This window comes from Olea europaea, chromosome 13, assembly GCF_002742605.1.
Source record: "Olea europaea var. sylvestris chromosome 13, O_europaea_v1, whole genome shotgun sequence".
Taxonomy (NCBI): Eukaryota; Viridiplantae; Streptophyta; class Magnoliopsida; order Lamiales; family Oleaceae; genus Olea; species Olea europaea.
This window is the reverse complement of record NC_036249.1, coordinates 17,739,337-17,748,779: the sequence shown is the minus strand read 5'-3', so window position 1 is coordinate 17,748,779 and position 9,443 is coordinate 17,739,337.

Genomic DNA, 9,443 nt, shown 5'->3' with positions numbered 1-9,443 from the left:
ACAACCCAAGTCCCTATATTCTTGCTCTCATCCATTGTCCATCCCACACTCAAATTATACTTTCATTCATTAATTGACTTGAGCATTGGTATGTCCGAGGCTACCTCCCACATCTTCGAAGATCATGTGAACCTAACATTGGTTCAAATGTTCAGGAACTTGACAAGTAGAAGGAAGTGGAGTTAGAGTCAATTGACCACGTGTTCTCCCAAATTTAGAAGCCAACAATTTTGGTTGGGATTGGCTTTGTTTGTTGACCAAGTTAAAGGAATTGGACATCATCTTAATTAAGATATCCATCTTCTGCAGTCTTTTGTGTAGTTAGCTTGAAATGCTTGTGAATCGTAATAATTATTGCGCCAATTAAATGATTATTCTTAATTGATAAATATACGCGACATTTGTAGTATTATTTACTTAACTATTAAACAAATAAATTAATAAACAATGCCTAATATATTTAATCATCCCACAGCGAAGGGCTAACACTTGAGATTTATAGACTTCTTATAATGTATTAAGTTTATCCGTATACTTGTAATGAAATAAATTTTATAGTATACGTGCAAAATCATATTAATTTATTCTCTCCTCGAGCTTTCGAATTGATTAGGAGCGTATTTCGTACAACTTAAAATCCAATTAAAATCAATTTTGACCGTTATTTTACCATTCCATCTGTCGTTTTTGAATTTTTCTCTCACAGGTAGGACCCATTTTATCTCTAATGGTTAAAAAATCAATTAACAAAATTTCTACCAAACAAGCACTAGATTTTTAGCTAGTTTCATACAAACTTTCGTATTATATCGAACAAATAATTGTGTTTATGTTGATGTCCTATGTTGTACAGCGTATGCATATCGATGGCAAATTCATCTGAATTATTTAATCTTTCAAAACTAATTGTACTTTTAGCTTGTTTATGAAACGTAAATACTTAAAAACTTGACTTGCCAAAACGGTACCCAAAATTTAGCCCTCGTGGGAATTGAATTTTTTGTGAAAACGATTGTTCCGGATAAATGTAAGAAAATATTTTTTTTTAAAGAATATGTGGTTGAAAATAAATGCGAAAGAAAATAATTTTGAGAAAATCAATATTAAACTAGTATTTAACTATTTGTTTGGTCAAATGTAAGTATAAAAAAGTTATTTCTTAAACTTTAAATTGTACACTAATAATTGTATTTAAAGAGAAAATTGAAAAGTCCTTGTTTGAGCCCCTTTTTGATAAGATAATGTATTTTGGAATAATTACTTTTTTGAGAATGTGTGGTTAAAAGTTCACGATGCATTTGATTTGCTATTTTCAACCTATTTTTAGGTTTCAATTTTGTAACATATTGAAAACGCGTTTGATCTAATACTTCTAAAAATATACTTTTGAGATTAAACTTATAAAATAAAACTCAAAATGCGTTTTTGATATTTTGAGTATTTTCAGTTAAAATTCTAAAAACATTCAAAACATTGAAAATAAGCGTTCAAATAAAATTTGAAAAAATTAGAACATAAATTCAAACTAATAAATTTTAAAACTTATGAAAATATAAAATTTTAAAAAAATTAGGGAGAATTGGTCAAATAACTCAGTCAAGCAATGTGATTGATTAAATAACATTCCTCCAATGGTCGCTGGTCAAATGACTTTCAATTGTAAAATACAATAAACAAATAATGTTAAATATCCAAAATACTCTCGCCACTAAAAAAGACCCTAGCACCCCTATCAATTCAATTAAATCTCTCATTTCATCTCCAAAATTGCATTGCATGTGTCTTTTGATACCATAAAATCTTGTTATTTATTATATTTTTCACCTATTTGGGTATCTTTTGAGCATTTGAATAAGAAGTAATTTCTATGTTATTTATACTGAAATCTTTACTGTATTTCAAGAAAAAAGAAAGGTTCTTTAGAAATCTAATGTACATTGGTACTTTTAGAGTCCGTTTGATTGTAAGGATGAAATTTGAGTGAAAAGAAAATGAATTTCAAGGAATTGAATTGCCTAGAACTTGATTTACTAGGAATTGTCAATTAAATGTGTTTGATTGATATAATTTTTTACCTAAAAATGTTGAAATTTTGTATTTTTTGGTGTTCGTTTGATTCTATTTTTCATGAAAATTATAAACTAAAAGGATATAATTTATTATAATTGTGGATTGAATTTGTTTGCATTGCAAAAAAAATGAAAAAATAAAAGCTGAAACTCACTTTCCCACCAAAATCAAAGGAAAACAATTTCCTTGAAAACCAAGAAAAAGGGTCACGTCGAAGGGTAAGGTAGAAACCAAATTCCATGGAAAATGTTGTCCATCAAACAAGGCAAAATGGGTGGAAAGTGAAATTTGAATTCCATTTTCCATGGAATTTTCTTGTATCAAACAGGCCCTTATTGTTGAATGCAATATGAAATAATATTTTAGTTGGTTTTATTTTCGTATTGGTGTATTTTTGTGTTGTTTGCAATTATTGGATGATAACGACGGTCCAACCATTATCTGTAGTGAAGAGCGATACTACAGCCGTTATCTTCCATGTAAAACAATAATACAAATATTACCCATTTTGTTTTGTTTGTTATCGATAATACAATGTGATTATTTTAATAATTTAAATATAATAATTATTTTTCATATTACTTTTAATTTTTTATTTTAAAGTCTACACGGTACTATATACTCGAGTATACTATTTATTTATTTTTTATTTTAAAATCTACATTGCATTATTTATTCATATCGTGTTTACACAATTAACGGCACCTGTGCCGTTTTCATCATAGTTAGGCACTTGTGCCATTCTGTTGTTTTTATGTTGATTAAGTAATGAGCTTATCTCTCAAATTTTGTAATAGGCATGTCCATCTTGCAATTTAAATGAATTTAACTTATCGATTATCGAGGTTACGGATGAGTCGTGATTGTTTATACTCACGTTTGTAGTTAGAACGACACAAGTGTCGTTTCATTATCAGTAACGACAATTGTACCGTTCTGTTGACTTCTCCATAATTTTGCTTATTTTCTAACGCAATAACCTCAAACATTGGATCTCCTAACTTAAGAAATTCAAAAAATTTAATCACGTGATAAAGAACGATGAATTGGTATAGATTATAAGATATCGAGTTAGTGAAATCATAAGTCATTGTAATTATTCATTAGAAAATATAATTAATGAACACATCTTTCAACTTTTATAAACAGCATGTCCATCTTGCAACTGAAATGGGTTCAACTTACTGGTTTTCGGAGAATGGATATATAGTGACTGCTCATACTAGTGTTTACAGACAGAACGACACAAATGTCGTTAAATGGCCCTTGTGACGTTTTGTTGATTTCTCCAATAATAGTTTTTTTCCCAACATAACGACATCAAACATTGGATCCTCTAACTTAAGAAAAATAGAAAGGTATATCATGTGATAAGAACAATTGAATTAACATAGATTATACGATATCGAGTTGGTAAAATCATAAGTCATTGTATTGATTCGTTTAAAATATAATTAATAAGCATATCTTTCAGCTTTTGTAAATAGAATGTCCATCTTTCAATTTAAATGAGTTCAACTTATTGGGTCTCTAGATATTGATGGGTCATGACTCCTTATATTCGTTTTTATAAATAAAATAGCACGTGTTGTTTAATGGCCGTTGTGCCATTTTGTTAATTTCTTTAATATTTTGTTTTTTTTTCCAATGCAATGATCTCAAACATTGAATCCCTTAACATAAGAAAGTTAAAAATGTTGATCACGAGACAAAGAACGATTAAATTGACATAAATTATTGATATCAAGTTTGTGAAATTACAAATCATTATATTGACACTTTAGAAAGTATAATTAATGAGCAAAATACAAAAGATTGATTCAAACCCAAGAAAGTCAAGAAACCAAAGTTTTGAGTTTGACCCACAAATATTGAACCAAGCAACCAACAATCATTGACAATATATTGACCTCTTGATCACAAGATCTGAAAATCTCACCCGAAAGTTTGAACGCCACAATAATTAAAATTTTGACAAGTTTGGTAAATTAGTTCAATGAAGAACAATGAGAAAGCAATTTGCCTCTTGATTGAATATATGATAAAAGTTCTAATTTACAATGAAACAATAGGTCCAATTGATAGGAACCCATAAAACCTAGTTAAAAAGGAATAAAAGTCTAAAAGATTACAAAAGTTACCGAAAAGTAAAGTTTTAACATAATTAAAAAATTCCTCGAAAATTGGAAAAATTCGCTACAGAATTTCACTATGCGGCCATGTAGTATTAATCTATACATTCGCATAGACATTGCTCTAGCCTCTGCAATTTATCTGAAAATATGCGTTGTATTATTATGCGGTCACATAGTAATAATGCTAGACTCTTCCATTCGTTGCTTGAATCAACACGAAATTTGTCGATTTGCTCGTCGTGATCAATGTTTCATCCACTATGGCTTGAGCAAGCAATCATATCCCTTCTTTGAGTCTCTTAGTTCACGACCGAGTCATTGATCCTTCTTTGAAAATCAATGGATCATTGCCCGAATTTGTATTCGTTGCCTTGGTTCCTTTGATCATATCACTCCTTCCTCTTTGAAAGAATTTGACCTCAGATCTGCATCTGTATTAGAGAGAGAGAGAGAGAGAGAGAGAGAGAGAGATAAGACACATTAAAGGTAGCTAAAATATTATACTCACCGGAAAGATCTAGCTTTAGACATTGTCATTAATCCTTTCTGGAACTTGAAATGGACCGTTTCTTCTTGACTGTAACTTTGATTTCCTTAGTTCTGGAAATCATTCCTTTCTCAAGTGTACCCAAATCAAATCACCATGGAAAAATGTAACACTCTTCCAACCTTTGTTTGCTTGCAATGCATAATGCTTGTTTTTCTGTTCAATTTGCATCATTGCCTTATCATTGAGCGATTTCACCAATTTAGCCTTCTTCTTTCTATCCAAACTATCTTGTTCATTAACAGGTTAATGAATTAAATCCAAAGGTGTTAGTGGATTAAAACCATATACAATTCAAATGACGAACAAGAAGTAGTAGAATGCATGGCTCTATTATATTAAATTCAATGAATGGTAAGCACTCTTCCCAACTCTTCAAATTTCTATTAACTATAGTGCGTAGCTATTGTATTATGGTCATATTAACTACTTTAGTTTGTCCATCAGTTTGTCGGTCATAAGTTGCATACAATTCTTTGTCATATGTAGGATAATTGAGAGCTGTATCACTTAGATTTTTCGTTGAAGTAAGCTGTTGGTTCTCTATCCCGCATTAAAACAGCTCCAATAACTATCCCTGAGACAACACATTCAATATCAAAAGTTTTATCAATGTTAGGAAGCGATAAAACTGGTGTCTTACACAACTCATCTTTAATAGTGTTAAATGCACGTTCTCCCTCAACGCCCCAGTGAAATCCTACGCTTTTCTTTACAATTTTCATGAGTGGTGTGGTAATTGTGCTAAAGTTTTTAACAAAACACCTATAGAAACTAGCTAACCCAGTTATGCTTTTAGGTGTTGGTCCTTCCTTAATAGCCTTCATTTTCTCTTCATCTACCTCTATCCCCTTTGCACTAACCACATACCCATGAAAGACAACTTTTCCATGCAAAATGTATATTTTTTAGAGTTAGCATAAAGTTGTTCTTGTCTCAAAACCACAAGCAAGCATCGTAGTTGTCCTATATGCTCATTTTAGTCCTTATTATAAATCAAGATATCATTGAAATAAATTATTACAAATTTGAATGCACGCAAAACATGATTCATCAATCGCTTAAAAGTGCTAAGTACATTATTAAGTTCAAATAGCATAACTAACCATTCATAAAATCCATATTTAGTTTTAAAAGTAGTTTTCTATTCATCTCCTTCCCTCATTCTAATTTTATGGCAACCACTTTTAAGAATAATTTTACTAAATATGTATGCACCATGTAATTCATCCAACATATCATCTAACCTAAGAATAAGATGATGATACTTTACAGTTATGTTGTTGATGACCCTGCATTCCACACACATTCTTTAGGTTCCATCTTTCTTTAGCAGAAGTAGCACTGGCACGGCACATGAATTCATACTTTCCCTCACATACTCCTTACTCATCAATTTCTCTATTTGCCTTTGAAGTTCCTTTATCTCCTCGGGGTTACTTCGGTAAACCGGTCGATTTGAAATGATTGCTCTAGATATGAAGTCAATTTTATGTTAAATGCCTCGAATTGGTGGTAACTCACTAGGCACGTCCTCCGGAAACCGTCTTTAAATTTCTGCAATAAAGAAGTATCAAAACTAGAGAGGGATGTGTTAGATTCCTCAAGATTGAGGAGTGACTCTTTATAGACTAACAAGATCATTAGTCGACTCTCAATTATTTCTCTATTCAACTCACTCCCTTTTGCAATGAAATTCACTTTCGATTTTTCTTTCTTTCCTCTCGAAAGACTTTTTTTTTCGCCCTTGTGGTTCTTTTTTTTCCTCACTACTAGCCTCCTCACTATTTTCTCTTTTGCTCTCTATCTCTCTCAATCTTCTCTCTTTCTCATCTTTCAATCTAATTTGATCCTCATAGGCTGGTGCCGATGTTAATAGCGCAAGGGTAATAGATTTCCTATCCTTGGTAAGCTATACTTATTTTTGAACCCATCATGAATTACCTTCCCATCATATTACCATGATCTACCCAACAAAATGTACCCAGCGTGCAAAGGAACTACGTATCACTTTGTCATCATAGCCACCAATTGAAAAGCTCAACACTCTCTTATTCACCTTAACCTTTTCACATTCATCTAACCACTACAATTTAAAAGGCTTAGGATGTTTTTATCGTAGTTAACCCTAATTCTCAACAAGTATAGTACTAGCAATCTTAATACAACTACGCCCGTCAATAATTAGACTACATATCTTATTTTTTGACATGACATCTATTATGAAAAATGCTCTCCCATTGTTGCTCCTCATCATCCACTTTGATTTGTATATTGAGAGCAGGTATCATCACAAGTGCTTACCCTACGACTAGGTACTTTACTATATTACTATCATTAGCATTCTCTGATTCAGGTATCTCATCTCATCTCCATCACTATTACTCACTATTTCCTCATTGGCACGCAAGATCATTGCCTTTTCATTCGAAATTGAGAAGCAATGTGCCCCAATCTCAAACATCTAAAGCATTTGATATCTCAATTCCTAGAAGGTAGGGAATTCTTCTTGAGTGTAGCTTTTCTAGCAACTTCTTCCTTTCCCCTTGGTGGTTCGGTCTTACTACTTGCAATAGCCCTATCACCTCTATTATCATCCTACTTAGGTTTCCAAGAAGGATTAGGACCTAAAGAATCCGGTGGATGCCTAGTTGTCCCATTCTTCTTCAATTATCTCTCTATCTTCATAGCCACATGTAGCATGTCCTCCAATTTCATATAATGTTGGAACTCCACTACATTAGCTATTTTCTATTCAAACCATTCAAAAAACCAGGCCATGGTGGCCTTCCTATCCTCCTTAACATTCATTTTAATTATCATCATCTCCATCTCCTTATGATAGTCCTCTACACTCCTGGGCCCTTGGAAGAAGCTTTGCAATTTTTTATGAAGCTCCCAATAATAATGACTAGGAATAATCCTCTTCTTCTTGATATCCTTAAATTCCTCCCAAGTACTAATAGTAATAACATAGTCGGTGAACTCAAGTACCGCAATCTTTACCTTTTTTTCCTCCGAGTAGTTATGGCAATCAAATATTAGTTTGATTTTCTTCTCTCACTCCATGTATGCCTTCGGATCAGTTATTCCTTTGAATGAATGAACTGTTATTTTGATGTTGCCCATACTTCCATTCCGCTCCATCCCCAACAAGATCTCTATTCCTTCTTTCATGTCTAAGGCCTCTCATTCTTCCTAACTCGATATCCACTAATGTCTATTCACCAATGTCACTACCCACTTCATATTCATCATGATTTCCCACCCTAGCCTTTCCCCTACCTTGCCTCCTTGCATTGGGAACTCTCCTAGGTAAATTGGTAAGCAATGAGTCTTGCCTTTCCACCCACGCCTCTTTCCTATCTAATGTATCCCTCATATCTTCAAACAACATTTTAAATCATCGAATCAGCTCTTTTGACATGTTGACTCAATTGCTGTTCCTGTTTGAAGCAGAGTAATCTCTGTCAGACATCCTAAATCTAAATAATATTCGCCTCACTTATATATGCTCGTGTATCACTCAAATTGGCTTTTCACTCTATTAGTATCATGAATCTTACCTTTTTCCACACAATGCTTTTGCCCAAGTACTTCAAAAAACTAATTCAAACTCAACCAAGTCTTAGTCTCTAAGAATTCAAACTAGGATATGAGTGAGAATTTGTAATTTAGAAGACTCAAGAAAGAAAGAAAAGAATTTTGTCACTTTTGAATGGGAACTATATTAATTCAAGAAAATAGTGTGTGTGTGTGTGTGTATATATGTGTGTGTGTATATATATATATATATAGTGTGTGTGTGTAGACTTTTTTTGATTAAAAATATGAACTTAAAAATTGCTAGTAATTTTTATTTTTATTTTTTTGCTTAGAAATTCAACCATGATACTAGCCAAACAAATGAAAGTTGATTTGGATGTTAAATTGATCCAAAAATAACTTTTGAAATTGGCTTCTCGCCATGATCAATTATTCGTCCACCATGGCTTAAACAAGCAATCAGATCCCTTCTTTGACTCTCTTAGCTCACGACTCAGTCATCGGCCCTTATTCGATAGTCAACGGATCCTTGCTGAGACTTGTATTCGTTGCCTTCGTTTCTTGGATCGTATTAGCACATCTTTCAACTTTTGTAAATGGAATGTCCATTTTGCAACTTAAATGAGTTCAACTTATTGGTTCTTAGGAGCATGGATAGGTCTTGACTACTTATTCTAGTGTTTATAACTAGAACGACACAAGTGTCGTTTAATGGCCCTTGTGCTATTTTGTTGATTTTTCAAATATTTTTCTTCTTTTCAAAAGCAACGACATCGAACATTGGATTTTCTAACTTAAGAAAGTCAGAAGGCTGAGTACGTGACAAAGAACGGTTGAATTGACTTAGATTATATGATATCGAGTTTGTGAAATCATAAGTCATTGTATTGATCAACTAGAAAATATGACTAATGAGCACATCTTTCAACTTTTGTTAATGGAATGTCCATCTTACAACTGAAATGAGTTCAATTTGTTGGTTCTTGGGACATGGATCAATCATGGTTGTTTATACTCATGTTTATAAACAAAACGACACGAGTGTCGTTTAATAGCTCTTGTGTTGTTATGTTGATTTTTCAAATATTTTGCTTATTTTCTAACGAAATGACCTCAAATATTGGATCCCCTAATTTAAAGAAGTC